The following is a 19,316-nucleotide window of genomic DNA, read 5'->3' as shown; positions in this document are numbered from 1 at the left end:
CAATTCCATTTGTAGTTCATCAGGTGCCTTGGTGATACCAAGTAGAAGCTGAAACGGTAATTTGAGTGTGATGTCATAATTCTCAAAGTCAGTGAACATTTCATTGTATTCTCCAATTAATGGTTCTGTAACAGCTGCATATTCTTCAAATGATGCACATATATCATCCTGCTTATCAATGGCCTTCGCTAACTGGAGAAAATGTTCATCCAAAATTTCCTTTTGAAGAAGTATTTTGAAAAAAGATAGCTTTTTAAAAAATGCTTGGATTTTTTTTGCTACATATCATACATAGACTGAGCTTTACCTTGCAAAGAAATATTCAAATCATTTTGATTTGACATGATGTCACTTAGAAATGCTGCATTCCCATAGAAATCTTCTTTCAATAATTCGCATTGCTGATTCTGTTCTTAAAATGTAACTATCTGTTCTCTCTAGAGATAAAATTTTGGCTAACACCTGTCCCTACGATAGTCAATGCACTTTAGAATGATATGGCAAATTCACACTGAATACCTCAGGGTTCAACTTTAGCATATTAGAAAACTGATGATGCCATGTTGCATTTGCAGGAATACAGTTAACAATACTTATAACTTGTTGCAAAGTGTCACTTAAAATAGTAGCTTTAGCACAGAGATTTTGGTGATGCAAGATTGTATACAATGAAAATGAATGAAAGCATCTGGATTTGTTAATACTTTTTTTTACCTGCACAATAAACCCTTCATGTTTTCCCATCATGGAAGGTGCACTGTCTGTACATACACTCAGTAAATTTACCAAATTCAGTCCAACTTCACAACATTTATCCTGAAAGTTGTCAAAGTTATCTATTTTACATGTTCTGTTGGCAAGAAACCCCAAAGTAAGTAACACTTTGTGGCAAAGAAAATCTTCTGCTATTACCGGCATGAAGTATAAACCCTGTGTGGAGTCAGTAGCATCAGTTGATTCATCTAAAGTGATTGAATAATATATATTTTCCTTTTGAAGTATTGCATTAATTTGTTCTGTTAAGTTGAAGTCTAATTCATGTTGTGATCAGTTATGGTTCTCCTTGAAAGAGGCAGTTGTTTGTACTTTGAAATGTTATTAGAGTCTAAGCATCCTACAACTTTGACAATGCATTTTTTCACAATTTCTACATCACTGAATGGCTTCCCTTTTTTCCCTGAGTATACAAGGTATATATAAGGTATGTTGCTTCAGTGGCATTATTTCCAGGTGTTATTGCTGCTTGAAAGAATTGTCTCTGCTTTTGCTTTTTATCTTTTAATTTCCACAATACAACATTTTGTGCCTCTTCCTCTAACTTAAAATATTTGTGGTCTTTATGAGTGTTATAATGCTGAGGAGCATTGAATTTCTTTAATGTTGATATTGCAGTATCACAAAGCAAGCAAATCATCTTATCTTTATCAGAAACCAGATAATACTGCAATTCCCAATCCTTATTTAAAAAGTCTGTTTTCTTCCTTCAGTGTTCTCTTGGTCTTCTTTGATGTGATAGGCTGTTAAGCAAACAGAATTAAAAATACTGTCAAGCTATGCAACTATTCATAAATTCCACTTCAAACAGTACACCACTGTCAAAGCTGATAACAGACTGGCATAATGGAATCCCATAAACTCTCGCCAACCAGCCTCTTGCAGTATTGGTGCCAGTCAGGCAGGGAAGTTAGAACTAAATCATGAGCACAGCAGCCCTCAATTTAGCCCTTATGGCTTATTAATTTTCTAATTGTGTCAGGGAGTCTGGGAGGATTATTTCATTGAAACTTATTTTATTCTTTGGTATTTTAAATAGGTTCATTTTAAAAATAAAATAAAAATATAAAAGGTGAACCAAAGTGTATTAATACAAATGAAAGGATTTATTTTGTAAAATTTGGATTCAGCCAAAAGGCCATACTTAAGGACCTACAAGGCCACATGTGGCCTCTGGACCACAGGTTCCCCACCCCTGACCTAGATTGTACAAGTAACATTTTACTGAATTTTCTTACTTTATTATAATCCATACCTCTCTTCATCTCTTATACATCCATCAATCCTTATTTATTTTTTTGTTTGTTTTAATTTTAAATTCAAAATCTATCAGAAGCTTTGCTGCTTGAAATTATATCTGTAATGTTATGAAGCAAGCAATGGGCTCTCTCTCTGATGTACATAAAAACCAATACTATGCCACCAGGTTTTGAGAAGAGAAAGGCTTTATTGCAAGTCAACTGGCAATACTCAGATCTGTCTCCCTGAACTGGTATCTGGGGCAGATTTTGTAGGAAGAGAGCAACAAGGCTTTATCTGACTGGATCTTGCAATGATGTGATGCTGGGAGGCATGATATGACTGGATCATGCTGTGGGGTGATACTGGGCTCAATCTGATTGACTCATGGATCATGCAATGAGGTGTCGGCTTCTTAATTCGGTCAGCATGCCTTGGTGAAAGCACTTAGGTTCCACCCATGGGTGCAGGCTTGGTTCATCTGGGCATACTCAGCTTACATGACCTTCAACCTGGGGGTCCATGGCAACTGAAATACAACTCATCATTTTATTACACAAAATAAGTAGGGCTGGTTCTGTGTTTATAGTAAGAATGAAACATCCAACTGCTACCTGGAGGATCCAAGTTATTTTGACACAGAGAAGCAGCCAAGGTGCTGAGAGTCATAGAAGTTCCTGGGCCAGGAGCGGTGGCTCACACCTATAATCCTAGCACTTTGGAAGGCCAAGGCAGAAAGATCTGTTGAGGCCAGGAGTTCAATATGCAACTTGGGCAACACAATGAGACTCCCTCTCTACAAAAAAATTAAAAAACTAGCTGGGTGTGGTGGCCTATGCCTGTAGTTCCAGCTACTCAGGAGACTGAGGCAGCCCACTTGAGCTCAGGAGTTTGAAGTTGCTCACGATGATACCATTGCATCCCAGCCCAGGCAACAGAGTGAGACCCTGTCTCAAGAAAAGGAAAACAAAACAAAAAAAGAAGTTTCTGGGCCCAATACTTCATATCTCTAACCTTGGTAGTTTCTCATCCAGGCCTTTCCACAAAGCCCTGAGAGAAAAGTCTTAGAACAAATGGATGTGAAATGGGACAGAAACAAATCCACTGATTTAACAAATTTCTATTGAGAACGTACCATTTAGTACATCTCAGGCACCCAAGTTTATAATTGGTGAGGAGAGGTTGCAGTATGGAGTGGATAAGAGCACAGACTCTGATGCTAAGTTACCTGTGTGACCTTGGGCCAGTGACCCAACCTCTCTGTGCTTCAGTTTCCCTATCTGTAAAATAAGGGTAATAATAGTACTTGACTTTTTGTGTTGCTGTTACAAGGATGAAATGAGATAATACAGGCAATTGACTTATAACAATGCCTCACAAAGAATAAGTCATAAAGATGTACGCTAAGTAAAAAGTAAACTTGATCCTCCTTCTCAGGATTGTTAGGTTGCAATTATTCCTTGAGGAGAATGAAAAGGTTCAAATTGACCCCAAATGAATGCAAAACTGAAGGGTGGGCTTCAACCATTAACTTTAGGAGATGGGCCTAACAGAGACCAAAAATAAGAGCAGACACTTCTTTCCTGTAGGAAATAGATAGGTATGTACACATACTTAAGAATAATTCAAGTTGCTTTTGTCCAGCAATTGCACTTTCAAGAATGTATCTGAATGACAAATGAAATCCTGAAATTTATTCTGTAGAAGTGATTAAAGCTATGCACAATTTACACACAAAGATGTTTATAGCAATATCATTTGCAACAGGAAAGAAAGAAAACTATCTTGTTATAAATACTATAATATTAGTGTTTAAGTAAAAAAAAATGTCATGGAACAATATATATAGCAAGGTCCAATTTTCATGAGATAAACTAAATGGGCATGTATTGGTATAAACATCTTAAAAGGTTAGAGAACATGCACTTAACCGTTGATGAAGCACTATATTTTAAGTGGGAAGTTATTTACAGAAAAGAAAAGTAAACAAATTCACAAACTGGAATAGACATCATGAAACTCTGCTGAAAAATGATGTAAGGGTTGTTGAAATTGCCTAATGGAGGATGTGTTGGATTCTTAGAGATGATCTGATGTGGCATTAGATGTAAGAATGTTAGATGTAAAGTCTAACATTGTGAGACTTGTGAGCCACCACCCCTTTTGTCTTTATATCAGAGTTTCTTCTCTCTGCTTTCCTTTCAGTTTCTTTTTCAGTTTCCAGCTGGGGTGGCAGCACCAGATGCACAATCCTAACAAGAGTCTATCATGTTGCATGGTCCTTCCTTCATCCTCTGCACCACTCAGCCCTGGAGCACCATACACTAGCCCCAGCCTTTGTCCAGCCCCTTGGAAAACTGGAAAGGAAATCAAAGCTCTGAGATCAAAAGTCAGAGGGGCTCAGCCTCCACTGCTGGCTGGGATGGGAGCTCTGGGGCCGTTGTCCCTAGAAGAAGCTCCTCAATCCCAGTGCAGAGTTTTCCCAGGGAGGTTCAACTGAGAGAGTGCCTGAGTATTGACAGCCTCAGTGACAGATTGTCAGAGGGGTTGGGTGAGAGAACCAGAAGCAGAAGAAAGGCCATAGGGGCTGAGAAAAAGAAGCCTGGGAGGAAGTGGAGATGTAGGATCATCAGCCACATGATGAAAGAGGTTTATAGTTCAAGAAGATCCTCATCTGGTGACGCAGGTAGCTCAGTGGGAAGAAGGATATGAGGGAAACGGTGACGTGATACTTATAGCATACAGTTCCATGCCCCAGAATCCATTTTGAGGTGACTTTGTGATTCCCCAAGTCCTTTCTGAATTTTCTACACAAACCTCAAGCTCCCAGGAAACCCTGTCCCCCACTTCTACTTTGCAGATACATCTCCCCAAAGAGAAGGCTTATAGCCCATCACACATAGTGCAAGCAAAAACCTACCGGGTTTTTCGGGGACACCCTGCAGTGCGTTTTTCCACCTCACATTCAATGATCTTCAGATGGAAAGATTTCAAAGTGGGCTGTATCTGGATCCAGAGTCACACTAGCTTCAGAAACAGCAAGAAAGAAGAGAGTACCAGCTCCACTGTGGCATCTCAATGACTGAGACTAAGGGGGACAAGAAGCTGACCCTCACCCATAAAACCCTCCTCCTTCTTCCTCAAAGCAGTTGGAGTGATAAGCATCTCCCCAATGTCCTCAAGGTCATGCTTCAAAGAGCCCCTGGGAGAGGCAGAGACTTTTATAAGTAGATGCTCCAGGTTCCTGAAATCTGGAGGTCAAGGGCCCTGGGAGCAGGGGTAGCTATTCAGTAATCCCCTCTTCTCACTCTGTCCTCTCATCTCCCACAGCGTTTTGTACAAATCACTCTTCTGTCACTGCACTATTGTTTCTTGTTTCTCTTCTATACCAGACTAGGACTCTAGAAGGTCAAGAGTGTGTGTTCATCTTTGGCCCAGGTCCTGATAGTGAGAGACTCAGAAGACTCTTATGGGGACAACTTGTATGTGTTCACCAAATACTGTGTCTTTTTCTCCTAAGGACACAGTGAGACGACATTTCCCAGGAGAAGAGCTAGCTACTTTCAAGCCTGGCCCATGAGAAGCCTTCTACCCAATATTTCTATCACTTCTTCCCCATTTGCTGGCTGGATGCAGAGTAGGGTGGGGCCCTAGCAGGTCAGTGTGGAACAGAGCTCTCACCTCCCATGTGATCTGTCCTGAACTCTAAAGAGACAGAAAAATAAATTTGTATTATGTTTATACAATGAGGCTTTGGAGTTGTTTGTTACAATAGTTAGCCTACCCTGATGAAGATAAGGCAGGAACAGTTTTTATGGTGTTGTAGAGCAGTGGTCCATCATCACAGCAGGCAGGGAAGGAAGGCTGTTCGTGTCATGTGTTCTCTTTTCGGACAGTTCGCTTGTGCAGCAATAGGGACCTAGAGAGAAGCCAGTGGGAATATATTGTTCAGGGAAGGCAGAAGCAGGGGCTGCTTACGGTGGGAGAACTTTGAGCTTGTTACATGGCGTGACAGACAGACTCTAGGGGGACCCTAAGATCACTCACCCCTCATGGAGTTCACACCCTTGTGTGCTCTCTTTCCATGACAGTGGGCTGAACCTGTGCCTTGCTGCTGACCAATAAAATATGGCAAAGCTGATGAGATGTCTCTTCCTTGATTATAGCATGTTGTATAAGTCTCTGTCTTGCTAGTCGACCCACTCTAGGGGTTCTATCTCCTTACCTGGCTTTGAAGAAGAAGAGAGTAGTCATGTTGGGAGGCCCACATAACAAGGAGCTGAGGTAGCCTCCAGAATCTCAGAGCAGCCTCCAGAGGTTGGGGCCCTTAGTCCTACAACTATAATGAAATAATATCTGCCAACAACCTGAGTGATCTGGGAAGGAGATTTTTTCAGTCAATACTTCAGACAACACAGCCTGGCCAACACCTTGATTGTAGCTTTTGGAAACCCTGAACTGAGAACCTCACTAACCTGTGCCTAGATGTCTGTCCATAGAAACTATGATATGATAAATGTGTGTTGCTTTAAACCACTATGTGTGTAGTGATTTATCATGCATCAATAGATAACTAATACACTAGGTAAGTGGAAAGGGACAGTGGCAACAAGATGAAGATACAGAAGAGCAAAAAGAATAATTTGCACTCCATCCTGACCTCTCAGCTGGACTGTGCTCTTCATATCCACCTGCCTACTCTGCACCTGCACGTGGGCCTCCCATCGGCTCCTGGTGTATCCAAAACTGAAATTTCACTTCTGTGCTGCCTTCTCCCTCTGCCTCCACAACCTGCTTCTCTCACAGTTTCCCCATCTCAGTGAATGGCAACACCATTTGTACAGTTTCTTAGGACTGAAACCTTGTGGACACCCTTGATCCACTCCATTGTTCACACCTAACATCTAAGGCCATCAGCAAAGCCTTTTTGGTCTATCTTGAAAATAAGTGCAGCATCAGACCATTTCTCACTACTTTACAGCTCCACCTTGGTACAAGTCATCCTCATATCCCACTTGGATCAGTGCAGTAGCTCCCAGCTGGTCTTCAGTCTTCTATCCACCACCCCTACCCACAGCCCAGTCTCAGTCTAGCATCTGAAGTGACTTCTTAAGTCTTAAGTCAGTCCAGTGCTCCTGGGCTCAGACCCTTCAGTTGTTCCCCTCTCAGAGGCAAAGGCAAGGTCAGCATGATGACTTTCAAGGTCATATGTGATGTTGCCCTCAGACCCCTCTGACATCCTGCCCTCCCATTTCCCTGGTCACCTGTGTGCTCTAGCCACACCAGCTTCATTGCTAGTCTTCACACACTCCACGTGTGCTTCTGCCTCTGGGCTTTGACAGTGCTGTTCCCCCTACTTGGAATGCTTTTCCCCCAGGTGTTCCTGTGCCTTGCTCCTCTTGCTCATCACCATGGTATTTTAAACTGCAACTTCTGATATTCCTTACTCTGATTTATTTATATTCTTAGCACCTATCATCATCCAACACACCACACATATTACTTCTTATTTTGTTTGTTGTCTGTTTCCCACCACAACAAATTATGTTGTTTTGACAGGGGACTTTCTGTTTTGTTCATTCCTCTGCTTTCAGCACCTAGAACAGTGACTGGCACATAGGTAGTGCTCATGGATCCTTGTTGAATGAATAAATGAATAAATAAAGTGAATAGAGAAGTCCGAGGGAAGCTGGAGAGGAGGACATCCAGGACGAGGGTGTAGAATTAGCCTCAGACAGGAGAAATGACAGATCAGGAGGGACAGGTGTAGGATGTGGTGCAGGGAGTTTGGGACCTGCCTCTTCTATTTTCTCTCTGAGGTGGGAGATTGTTTCACCATCTGAGACGTGGGGAAAGGATGTGGTGGTGAGGATAACGGCTAATATTCACTATCAAAGCTCTGTGCTGTGCTCTCCATACCTTATCTCATTTTTTAACATCTGCTCAGAGCAGCTGGTGTAATTAACTCTATTTCTAGAAGGGAAAAATAGAGCTATAGAAAGGTTAAGGAACCTGTGCCAGTTTGTGTCAATGAGTACAATAAATAGAGGTCAACCATCTGTGTAAACCAGGCAGAGGAAACAGGTGTAGAAACATGATACCACATGATACCACATGATGTGTTTGGGGCACTGCAGGCGGTGTGAACAGTCTGGTGTGGGGTGGCACATGTCAGGGACATCCAAAGTTAGAGCAGAAGGAGGAGGCCTGGATGGTTGAGTGCCTGTCATGCAGTAATGAGTCCAAGGAAGCTGGACTTTATCTTTGAGGCCAGTGTTTCTTCAGTGCAGTTACAGAAAAAGCTTGTTTAGACAAAAACTAATTTTTAGAATGCACCTGAAATTATATCTTCAAACTCCTGAGGAAGAGGGGAACTAGTTTAAAAATGCAGCATTAAAGTTAAAATCTGTCATTTTAGGAGGTCATTTGCCACTAATATGATGATAAACATAGCAGTTACCTTGAAAACTGGCACCTCTCTGCAATAATTGATTATAAAGATGGCAACCAGATGATACAGAGTCTTCTTAGGTTGTGTTTTCAGGTTAAAATTGACATTGAAATAATTTTTAAAAATTTTTTTAGAATTTACAAATCTCCATAGCATCTCCCACCCCAATAAGACTGCAGGAAGCAATGGAAATCCACGGAAGGACTGGGAACTCAGAGGAATATAATCAGATTTCTCTTTCAGCAAGTTTACTCTGAAACTCCAGACTAGGGTAAATACTGTAATGGCTTTTAAGAAGCAATGTGTTGTCCATGCTGGTTGTTTTTCAGATTCCCTGTCTGTTTTCTAATGTTTATTTAAACTAAAAGCCTTAAAATGAAAAGGGCGGCAGTCACTCTGTGGGGAAGCAAAGGAGGAGCCCAAGTAGTTTGTTGGTGGCTGTCATTGAGACAAGGGCTGTGGTAAACTGAACCCCAGGGATCTGTGATACAAGAAGAAAGAAAACATTGGGGGAGTGGTCCATGCTTGTGAAGGGGCCCTAGGATAAGCTATAGAAAGGACTTGCCTCCTTAGGGGTAGGAAAGGAGCCCACTTGGACGGATGTTGGCACCACTGACGAAGCAAAGGAAGAAGGAGCACCAGCAGGTTGGCAGAAGAGGATATGGAGTTCAATGTTGGACACAGGTTTGGAAAAGCTTTGGGGCATTCCAAGGTGAGAGCCAGGAGATATTTGGGCTAAAACTTCAAATTGTGTAAGAGTGAGCAAGGTCTCAGGGGAAAGAATCAGGACAAAGACACCTATTAAATGGGCAGGTAAGTCTTCAATTAAAAAAGTACAATTTACTCACTACCCATTTTCTGGGCTTTTCTCCAGCCTGAAGTAGAACAAAGAAACCTCATGTGATAATTGACATGTGACATGGCCCCAAATCATACACAGAGAGGGAAGCACAGAGCTTACCCAGCTCTCTGGAATTTGTCTGCAAAAGGACAAGAAATTAATTAGCACCATCCACAATAGACGAGCCAGATCTATTTGGCCAAGGACCCTCTGGAGGCCCCCTTTCCTGCTCTGTGCACAGGGAGTCCTGTGAGCTATCTCAGAACATGGAGCTCCAGGTCCCAGTCAGGATTACAGCTTGGGTGAAGTAAATGGGGGACGATAGGTTCAGTGTTGAACAAGGATTATGGAGCGAAGAAAGACTGCATTAGAATCCTCAGTAAAAAGACCCTCTTGATCTGCTTCATGCCTGTCCTCTCCCTTTTCATCTCTCCAATCCCCTTTCCTTCAGTCTTCTTTGGAGTTCACTTCCTTGTCTCCTGATGGCTTTACCTTTGCTCCGGCATTCCTGCTCTTTCTCCCGGTGACATTTCCAGATGAAGCCAAGCATACCCACTAGAAGAAGTGTCAGCACAAGCAAGAATGAGATCTGAGCAGCCACCCAAGGAAATTCCTTCAGGAAGAGAGTGCGTATGTTGGGATTGCTGAGCATGATTCCTGTGGAGAAACACAGGAAAGGGCCAAGGGCTGGGAGGTGCTGGAGCAGCATGGAGGATGCCTCAAGGACCCCCTGAGATTCCTGGTCCAGTCCAACAGCAGGGAGGGGCCTGGCCAGGATAGTGACTCCAACTTTGTTCCATTCTCTCCTACAGGATCATTGAAAAACCAAGAAACCTTGAGAATCATTTTTTAAAAAGCCTCTGGGACCTGGTGGTAAGTCAGAAAGGCAAAATCACCCCTGGAATATAGAACTGAAACTGGAATCCTGAGGAATGACTGGAAATTATTCCGTTTTCCTCTAGTCATGAGAAGAGGAGCCTTCCACTGAGAATTACCTTGAACTTGGGAGCCCTTCAAATTAATGCTCTTTGTTGAGTGATGTGTTTTTGGTCTGGAAAGGGGCTACAGTAGGAACTGGAAGACCTGAGTACCAGTCCCAGTTTCACCACTTCCACCACATGTAATTTCAGCCAAGTTACCCAATGTCTTTCTGTCTTGATTCTCACCTATAAAATGGAGAGTTCAGTGATATTACCTGTGCTATCAACACTGCCAGATCAATTTAAAATAACTGTGAGAAGAGACCCTATTTAAATGACCTTTTTTGCATATATTTCTTTTGAATTTTCCTTAGCACTCAGCCCATGCTAGTCATTTAGTAAGCATCCAATAAATAATGTGAGTTGAAGAAAATGACAGTTTCCACCCTGTTTTCTGTCAGAAAAAGGATTCTATATAAGTGGAAATCCTTTTAAGAGATATTTTGCAATTTGAAATATGATATGTGTAGAAAAAGTTAAGTTAATAAATAAAAACTACCCATAAAGCCAGAACAGAGAAATAAGCGTACATAAATGTGTACAAGGATGGGACTTCCCTGAAGCCCATGCTGGACGGAAGAAGGCAGTGAGGATGCTATTTAAAGAGGAGTATGCATGTATGTAGTTTTCTCTCTTCCTCTTAGGGTCTTTGCAAGTGGTCCAGATCATTTCTGGAAATCCCTTTTTGATCTTCTTTAGCACTACTTAAGCGGTATTTCTGGGGAAATGTCTGTTCATCTACTTAATATTTAATCTAATATTTGCTGCCTTAGTGTGAACTACTTGTTTTGTGCCCAACACTATAGAGCAGAAAGAAAGAAAGAAACAAGAACTGTCAAGAAAAATTGTGAAAGACTCTAAAATGGTCAAAAAAACATGACTTGGTATCTTGTCTTTTCAACAGATTACTGGCATTGCCTAGCAGACCTCACACTGGATATATCTGATTCTACAGGAATGTGCCCTTCTATTTCTTGGCTATTTTACAACTCTGAAGAGATACCAGTCTCTCTAGACTCCATTCCATAAGTCCTTACCCCTTGAAAAAATGTCTGAAGATCGTTTTTTGATTTTCTGGGAACTGCTACTGCATTGGAATAGGAAAATCGTCAAAATCTCTATGGAAAAATAAAATCTCTGTGGAGATACTACAGGTCACAGACAGATGTCTTGGGATCTCATTTCAGATCTGACAGTAAACTGTGTGATCTGGAGCAAGTCCCTTAAACTGGTTGGACTTCAGTTCCACTGTAGACTGCACGGCTAGACTTCACTAGATTACCTGTAAGGCCCCTGCCATTTCTGATTTTTTAATTTTATGGTTCTTCCTGTGTCCCTCCCTCCATAATGGTTCTGGGAGTATGGCCTGATGTTGTAACAAATATATTTCAAAAATTCAGTGGCTTAACCCAAAAGCATTTGATTTCTTCTCACATAATTGTCAATGCAATTGTTCCCTGTTGTCAGGCAGGTTTCATTGGTGTGGCTTCTTTCTGCAGGACAGTTCTCCAGGTGGCTGATCCATTTCTCCCCCATTTCTGGCTTGTAGTTCTCAAGAATATAACTGTAGAATGTGCTGGGAATGCAACATCCTGAGATAGGGAGGAACTACCTGAACAGCCTGTTTCTGCCTCTCCTAAGGAATGAAACATCTTGAATTAGGGAGGAACTGCCTAGGACAGCCTGGGCTTTGTTTCTGTCTCTGGAAGTAGGATGTCTTTCAAAGGTTTAGCTTCACGTGGCCCCTGAGGTATATGATCCAGGTGGGCTGCCTTTCCGGGTCCCTCAGCTGTGGTGCTAGTAGGGCATGTGCAGTTGAGGCTCTATCTACCCTGGGCAGCTTTCCTGAGCCTTGGAGAACCCACACAAAATGGATCCTAGCCTTCTTTTGTCTCTTGCTGCCGTCTGTAAGTAATAAATCTGCTTCATGTACTTTGTTGCATGTATGTTCTATTTCACCAGATTCAGACAAGTTGATAAGTAGTGCATGGTGAATCGACTTCACAAAATTGGTTGAGTGAGCAGCATACTGTCTGACAGAACCATGGCTTATTGGTGAAGCAGGAGGAGTGATACCCGCGCCCCCAGCACCCAGACCAGAGCAGAGACATCAACCTGGGAGTGCAGGGGCTGGACATCCAGATGGATGATTTATGGCAGCGGTTCCCAACGTTTTTGGCACAAGGGATGTGGAAATCAAATTTTCCATGGACTGGGGGTGGGGTGCATGGTTTTGGGATAATTCAAGTGCATTTATTGTGCATTTTATTTCTATCATTATTACATTGTAATATATAATGAAATAATTATACAACTCACCATAATGCACAATCAGTGGAAGCCCTGAGCTTGTTTTCCTGTAACTAATGCCACTGCTGATCTGACAGGAGGCAGAGCTCAGGCTGTCATGTGAGCAATGGGGAGGGACTGTAAATACAGATGAAGCTTCACTGGTCACTCACTGGCCCACCGATTACCTCTTGCTGTGTGGCCTGGCTCCTAACAGGCCACCAACCAGTACCAGTCCATGGCCTGGGGCTGAGGACTGCAGATTTATGGGGAAGGAAGGATGATAAATGGGACATAGGTCACCCCCCAACCCCGTGGCTGTGAGTGAGCTGGCTGCATGGACTGAGGCACAAAAAAATCCCGTTTTTTGGGCACTTATGTGATTGCTCCTTCCCTGGGGCCAGAAAACTCAGAAAATGGATACTCAGATGGACCCAGAGGGCCCTGAGAGGGAATAAGAAAGAGGTCCTCAGGTGGTCCCTGAGGCATCTGGGATGGAACCAACACAGGTGATAAGGGCATTTAAAGGATATGGAGAAAGGCTGGGCAAGTCTTATGCAGCCTGGTTGGTGTGTGTGTTTGATAAAGGAACATTGTAATTCCAAATGTCTCTGGATGAATGCTGCAGTTAGGAATGGAGCTAAAGTCTCCCATTTCCTGCTGGAGGCCAATAACCCTATACTCCTGTCAAGATGAAAAGAGAAAAGAAAATAAAATTCAGACTTTTCTGGGGTTCTTAGATACTGAAGTCCACATGACAATATTTCTAGGTCACCTTAAGGGAAAAATTAAACTGATAAAGTCAGGAGGTTTGGGGACAAAAGCAGTGACCTATGGTGCTCATCTGCTTGTTGTGCGTGGGGCCTTTTGAGCCATTTTGAGTGTTGGTGACCGTGGTTTCTATGGCTGAGTGTATTATAGGCATTGACATTTGAGGCACAGAACATCACCACTGCTCAAGGGGTATGCCCCTTCACAGCTAAGAATTCCAGCCATAACAATAGGGCATATCCACACCTGCCTGCCACCTGAGATACCCAAGCCTCAAGAGATTATTCAACAAAAGTTGAAAAAAAGCTCTGCAACTAAATGCAAAATAGGACACTATTGTGTTAATTCAAGACTTGCTTTGGGAATTCTTCAGTATGTGTAAAAGAAAAAAAAAGGAAAAAAAGGTCAAAAAAAAAAAAAAGAAGAAAAAAAAGACTTGTTACAGATAAAAATGTAACAGCCCAGTTTGGCTGGTCAAAAAGGCCTGTGGGGCATGGAAGTCATTAAATAAGCCACCGCCCAGGCACTACCTCTAAAACCTTTAGAGTCTGCTAGCCTGGTAGAATTACAGTAATTCCCCCTTACCCTCAGGGGTTAGATTTCAAGACCACCAGTGAATACCTGAAACTGCAAATAGCACTGAACCCCACAGAGGGTATTTTTTTCCCCTATACAGACATACCTATGATAAAGTTTACTTTATAAATTAGGCACAATAAGAGATTAACAACAACAATAATAAAATAGAACAATTATAACAATACGCTGTAATAAAACTACTGTTATAGAGACCATGTGAAAATGGTCTCTCTCTCTCTATCAAAATATCTTATTGTATAGTACTCACCCTTCTTCTTCTTGTACGATGTGAGATGATAAAATGCCTATGTAATAAGATGAATGATGTAGGCATTGTGATATAGTGTTAGGCTACTATTAACCTTCTGATGTATCATCAGAAGGAAGATTATTTACTTGGGCGATCCTGGATCACTGAGCCAGGACAATGTCTATGGCTGGATGTCAGGAGCAGATGACGCTGATGACTAATGAGTGGGTAGCATATGCAGCGTGGATGGGCAGGATGAAGGGATGAGTATCCCAGGCAGTACAAAGCAGGTGAGAATTCATCACCTTACTCAGAGTGGCTCGAAACTTAAAATTTACGAATTGTTTATTTCTGGAATTTTTCATTTGATATTTTCAGACTGCGGTTAATTGAAACCTCAGAAAGCAAAACTGTGGATAAGGTGGGACTACTGTGCAGGTATTCTCAACCCCATGACTGCTGACTGGAGTCTGTGGTAACAGAAAATTGCCGCTGGGGTGCACCAACCTCTCATAATTTGGACATTTAAAGTGCTTTAGGCAGCCACCATATATACCCCTTTTGAATGGCAACTCTATACACATACATCCAGGACAGAGTAAATGTTATTACCATTATCTTTTTATGCTCATGGTTACTGTTAGGTTTGTTCCAGGTGGGAACCCGAAAAGTATGTATAGGACAGAATGGGGTTAATGCAAAACTTAGGCCTGTAAAACAATAGCTGCAGGAGTCTAGAGAGTCCCTGGACTTTGTTAAATCTAACAGACAGCTTGCAGCCAGTATTACTTCCCCCTCCCTCCCTGATAGAGACGAAGGCCACCCCTCCCTAGCTCGCCTGATAAAAACAACACCAGAGCTGAAGGATGGATGTGACTGGGGCAGGGGTCTCAGGAGTTGGTTATTTGCAAAAGAATTAATTACAAGCAGCTGTTCTGGCCCACTTACTTACTCCCCCCGAAAAAACCCTCTATAAAAACCCAAGGCTCTCCCCTTTTCTCTCATGGATGCTTTTTTGCCTCCACCCATCTGCACCCAGATGCTCAAAATAAACAGCATTTTGCTACACAGGAGACTTCCTGTGTCTCTCTCTCGGCTCTGGACCTAACAGTTACTCCTTGTCACTCACTGATCAGAGGGAGGACTATTTTAGCTAGGTCTGAGATTTTCCATTTTGGGGATCAGAGCAGCTTAATCATCTCACTGAGCATGAAGGTAGGAAAGGAGCATGAGGAGAAAGGGCTCTTGTTCACTCCACCCCAGAGAATGTGTTAACATCAGGATCAATTCCAGGGCATGATTTGGTTACAGGTTCATCTGGAGTAAGAAGATTCCCTTAGACCTGAAAATATGTATCTAACCTGCTTGCTATTGCCTGAAGTCTATTTAATGAGGGAGACAGCCTTTTATTCCACAATTAGAAATGAAAGACTTCAGATGCAAGGTAAAATAAGTAGAGCAAATGAGTTTTTAAGTCATAGGCAAATAACGATGATTTCGTGTCTTTCAGACATTAACTCCATTCCTTTAAGTATGCAAATGTGAAACATAAGGGCCATGCCTTGCAGAGTTTATCTGATAAGGGATAGGGTTAAAAAGTCAGCAGGGACTGGGCATCTGAAACTGAGTACCAGCAGGGGACTGGATATCATGAAGTTGAACTTCTCAAATTCCACAAACAGGCCTCAGGTACTTTTGCATTTTCGAAACAAACAGAAATGGTGTTGAATGGTATGTGCCGCATTCAGCAGGTGCGGGAGCCTTTACAAGTTCTCTGAGTCTTTCTGTCAGCTGGAAATTACTATCTCAGGAGCTGAGACTAACATTTCTGCAGAACACCTTTCATTTAAACAGTGTCTGACACATATTTGTGGAATGGATCAATGAATGATGTACTTTTTTTCCCAAATGAATTCTTATGTTTCATGGCCTGCCTTTTTATGGTTCAACAATGTTAACTAGGAGGGTTTTCATGTCATTTTTTTCCATTCTAGTTTTCAACTTTTTATTATGGAAGTTTTTAGCTGACACAGAAGTAGAGACAATAGTAGGAAGTCCCTCATATGCCCATGAAGAGATGGAACATTTTCCACTCTCACTTTTCTTCCCACACACTATACAATTTTATCTGTAAGCATTTTAGAGTGAATCTCTAATAGATAAACATTCTTTTCATAACCACAGTGCCTTTATCATATCGTAAAATTAATACTGTAGTTCCTTCAAATCATCTAAAGCTAGTCATATACAAATTTCCCTAGTTGTCTCAAAATGTATTTTTATAATTGATTTGTTCAAATTAGGGTCCTAACAAAGTAAGACTACTGTAATTTAATGCACACCACAGGAAATGGTGTGGGGGATGAGAATGAAATCTAATTTTATTAACTGCTAATTATTGGCTTACTTTTTTACAAGCACTATGCTTGTGTTTTATGTATGTGTTACCTCATTTAATCCTCAAAACATCACTTTTAAACAGTTAATGATGACTTTATTCTACATATGAGAAATCTGAAGCTCAGATAAGTAACGTGCCTCAGGTCACTTAAAGATGAACAGATTTCTGGGATTTAAAGCCAGGTCTGTCTCATCCCAAAGTTTCTGTTTATAACAACTAAGTTGTGCTGAATATGCACAATAATAGAGAAAACAGTGGATCTTTACTCAGGTCATAGATGTTATAAAACAAATTGTGAAGGAAAACATTTTGACTTTATGAAAATGATGCCGGAAGGTTTTATGCCACTTGCTATTTGTCAGTGTTGGAACCAAAGTGTTCTGCTTGGCTCTCTGAATTTTTGCTGAAAAATCAACTCACAAAAGGCAGATTAATTGGAGAAAAGGCATATAAATTTAATTAACATGTATACACAGGAGCCTTTAGCATGAAGACCCAACCCCCCAATGGGGTGCAGAAGATTATATACCATCTTGAGGTTACAGAAAGAAGGGGGATTTGGATCCTGGCAAACAGGTTATGAGAAGAGGGAGAAGAGGAATTCTACTGAGGGGAAATAAATGATTACTAGGGAAGGTTCAATGGGCTTGAAGAACATACAACAGTCTTTACAATGGTTTGTGACAAAATTCTGTATAAGTTTGTTGACAGACTTTAGTCTTTCTTCCTGAGATGTGGGTTCAGTTAATGAACTCAAGGAAGGGACCAGAGGTAATTTTTTTCTTCTTTGGTAGATCTAAACTTTAGGCAGGTAAGGAACTTAAGAGAACAACTTTATCCTAAGCTTTGGGAGAGATGGTGGTGGTGGGGATGGATGGTTGGAGGGTGGGAAGGTCAGAGGAACCTTGAGGCTTCTTCAGTTCAGCATGCACAAAGCACCATATTTTGGGGTATCCATTTCCGAGCCCCACCATGAGTAAAATATAACATAACACAAGACTGTAAACCCTATGCTTAACTTCTAAAAATGACCAGCAGATGAGTTCAAACAGGATTTGTAGAGTGAACATGCATCATTCGATACATGTCCGATTACCTTATTGGTAAATTTTAGTTGAATCATAAAGTTTGAGTTTTGGAAAGACTCATCAAGCTCAGCTAACTTAGTTGCCCACAAAGGGCACAAACTCTCTCAACTACATCCTTTTCTGGGAGCTATCAGATCTCTGCTTAATCATTCCCCAAATGGGGAGCTCATTACCTCACAAAATGGACAAGCCTAATTGTGAGAAAGTTCTTTCTCCTACAGAGCAAGATCTTCCTCTCTGTACCTTTACCTTTTGTTTGTAGTTCTGCTCTGTGGAGCTAAAAAAATTAATCCAATCCTCAAATATTACAGCTCCAAATGTTTTGGTTACAGTAATAAATTATCTCTATTTCTCTCTGTATTGTTAACATTTACAGAGCCCTTAGTAAAGCCTATACATGTAGTAACTTATTTGTGTCTGTCAACCAAAAAAAAAAAAATCACAGACAAATATCTCCAAATATGTTGAATTTATTTGGCAATTAGAAATGAGAATTATAACCCCAGATGCAGAACTATGCCAAGCCACATATGCATCTGAAGAGGAAAAGATGAAAGAAACTTGTATTAGCAAAAAGGGAAGTTCACATAAGCTTCTTGGAAACATAGTCCATTGATTTCAAAGACTCAAAGCCAGAGTTGGCATCAGTTCATTGGTGATGATGCCATTACTGGGCAGTGTTCTTTTGAGAGCATCTTTTCTGATTTGCTGCAGTCCTAAAGAAAGAATTTCTCATGGGATTAATTTAGAAAGTCCTTGCGACAGTCTTTATCTCAGATATGCAAGCATGAATCCTTCCCCTTCGTGATTTATCCCTGGCTCTAGTTCATTTGGGTCTGACAAAAAGTGATTTCATCCTGGTATCTGCAACTTTCACACTCCTCGCTAGAACGGGAACCGCAGCCTGTGGGAACTAACTGTCCCCAGTTGAGGGATGAGGAGGCTGCTTAAAACCCTCCCTGATCACTCCCTCCTCTTCACCCCACCTTATCTCTCTTCCAAGCTTAATTTTTCTCCATGAAATTTAAGTCTACATCTAACAAACTAAATATGTTACTTATTCTCTCTCTCCCACTAACTAGCATGCTCAACTCCCTGAGGGAAGACTTTTGTTGAGTTTTGTGTACTGCTCTGTCCCTTTGTCTGTGTCTGAGCTCTGACAGGATTGTATCATCTGGTGACACGTTATTCAGAGATCTCAGAATTACCACAGAAATGGATTTTTTAAAGCTGTAATATGTAGTAAAGATCCATTAGTCTTGACACACCCAATGTTTCTTTATGTTGTCACATGGAAAGTATGTTTTACATTAAAAACAAGTGACAACATTTCAGGTTGAAAATAAAATAAAATGTGGACATCAGTCACTAACTGGGTTGTTACTGTGAGGAAAAAATGAGACAGTATCTGTAATACATTGTAAAATGTAAAGTATCATACAAATGCCACTAACTGCATCCAGAGAATCTTTTCCCTTCAGTAACTTGCTTCCCCTCCCCTCTCCTTTTCCCCTTTCCTTTCACAAGTTCTCTCTCTCTCTCTCTCTCTCTCTCTCTGTCTCTGTCTGTCTCTGTCTGTCTGTCTGTCTGTCTCTCTCTCTCTCTCTCTCTCTCTCTCTCTCTCTCTCTCTCTCTCTCTCTCTCTCGTAGCCC

General features: G+C 41.4%; 1 long non-coding RNA gene across 7 annotated transcripts in view; it reads left to right on the top strand.

The window, feature by feature from the left end:
- LOC123638418 overlaps positions 1-19,316 on the top strand; it is a 39,816-nt gene that overhangs the window by 2,857 nt on the left and 17,643 nt on the right. For 3 of the 7 annotated variants that reach the window (XR_006735342.1, XR_006735339.1, XR_006735341.1), the window contains exons 2-5: positions 9,038-9,148; positions 9,757-9,931; positions 10,118-10,178; positions 11,190-11,569. This is a non-coding gene — a long non-coding RNA (uncharacterized LOC123638418). Of the gene's footprint in view, positions 1-9,037; positions 9,177-9,756; positions 9,932-10,117; positions 10,179-11,189; positions 12,218-12,247; positions 12,518-19,316 lie in introns of those variants that run through there. The other 4 variants (XR_006735338.1, XR_006735337.1, XR_006735336.1 and 1 more) reach the window with 4 other exon arrangements.

The sequence above is a fragment of the Lemur catta genome, chromosome 5, assembly GCF_020740605.2.
Source record: "Lemur catta isolate mLemCat1 chromosome 5, mLemCat1.pri, whole genome shotgun sequence".
Taxonomy (NCBI): domain Eukaryota; kingdom Metazoa; phylum Chordata; class Mammalia; order Primates; family Lemuridae; genus Lemur; species Lemur catta.
The sequence above is the reverse complement of the archived record's forward strand: the minus strand, read 5'-3'. Positions and strand labels throughout refer to the sequence as shown.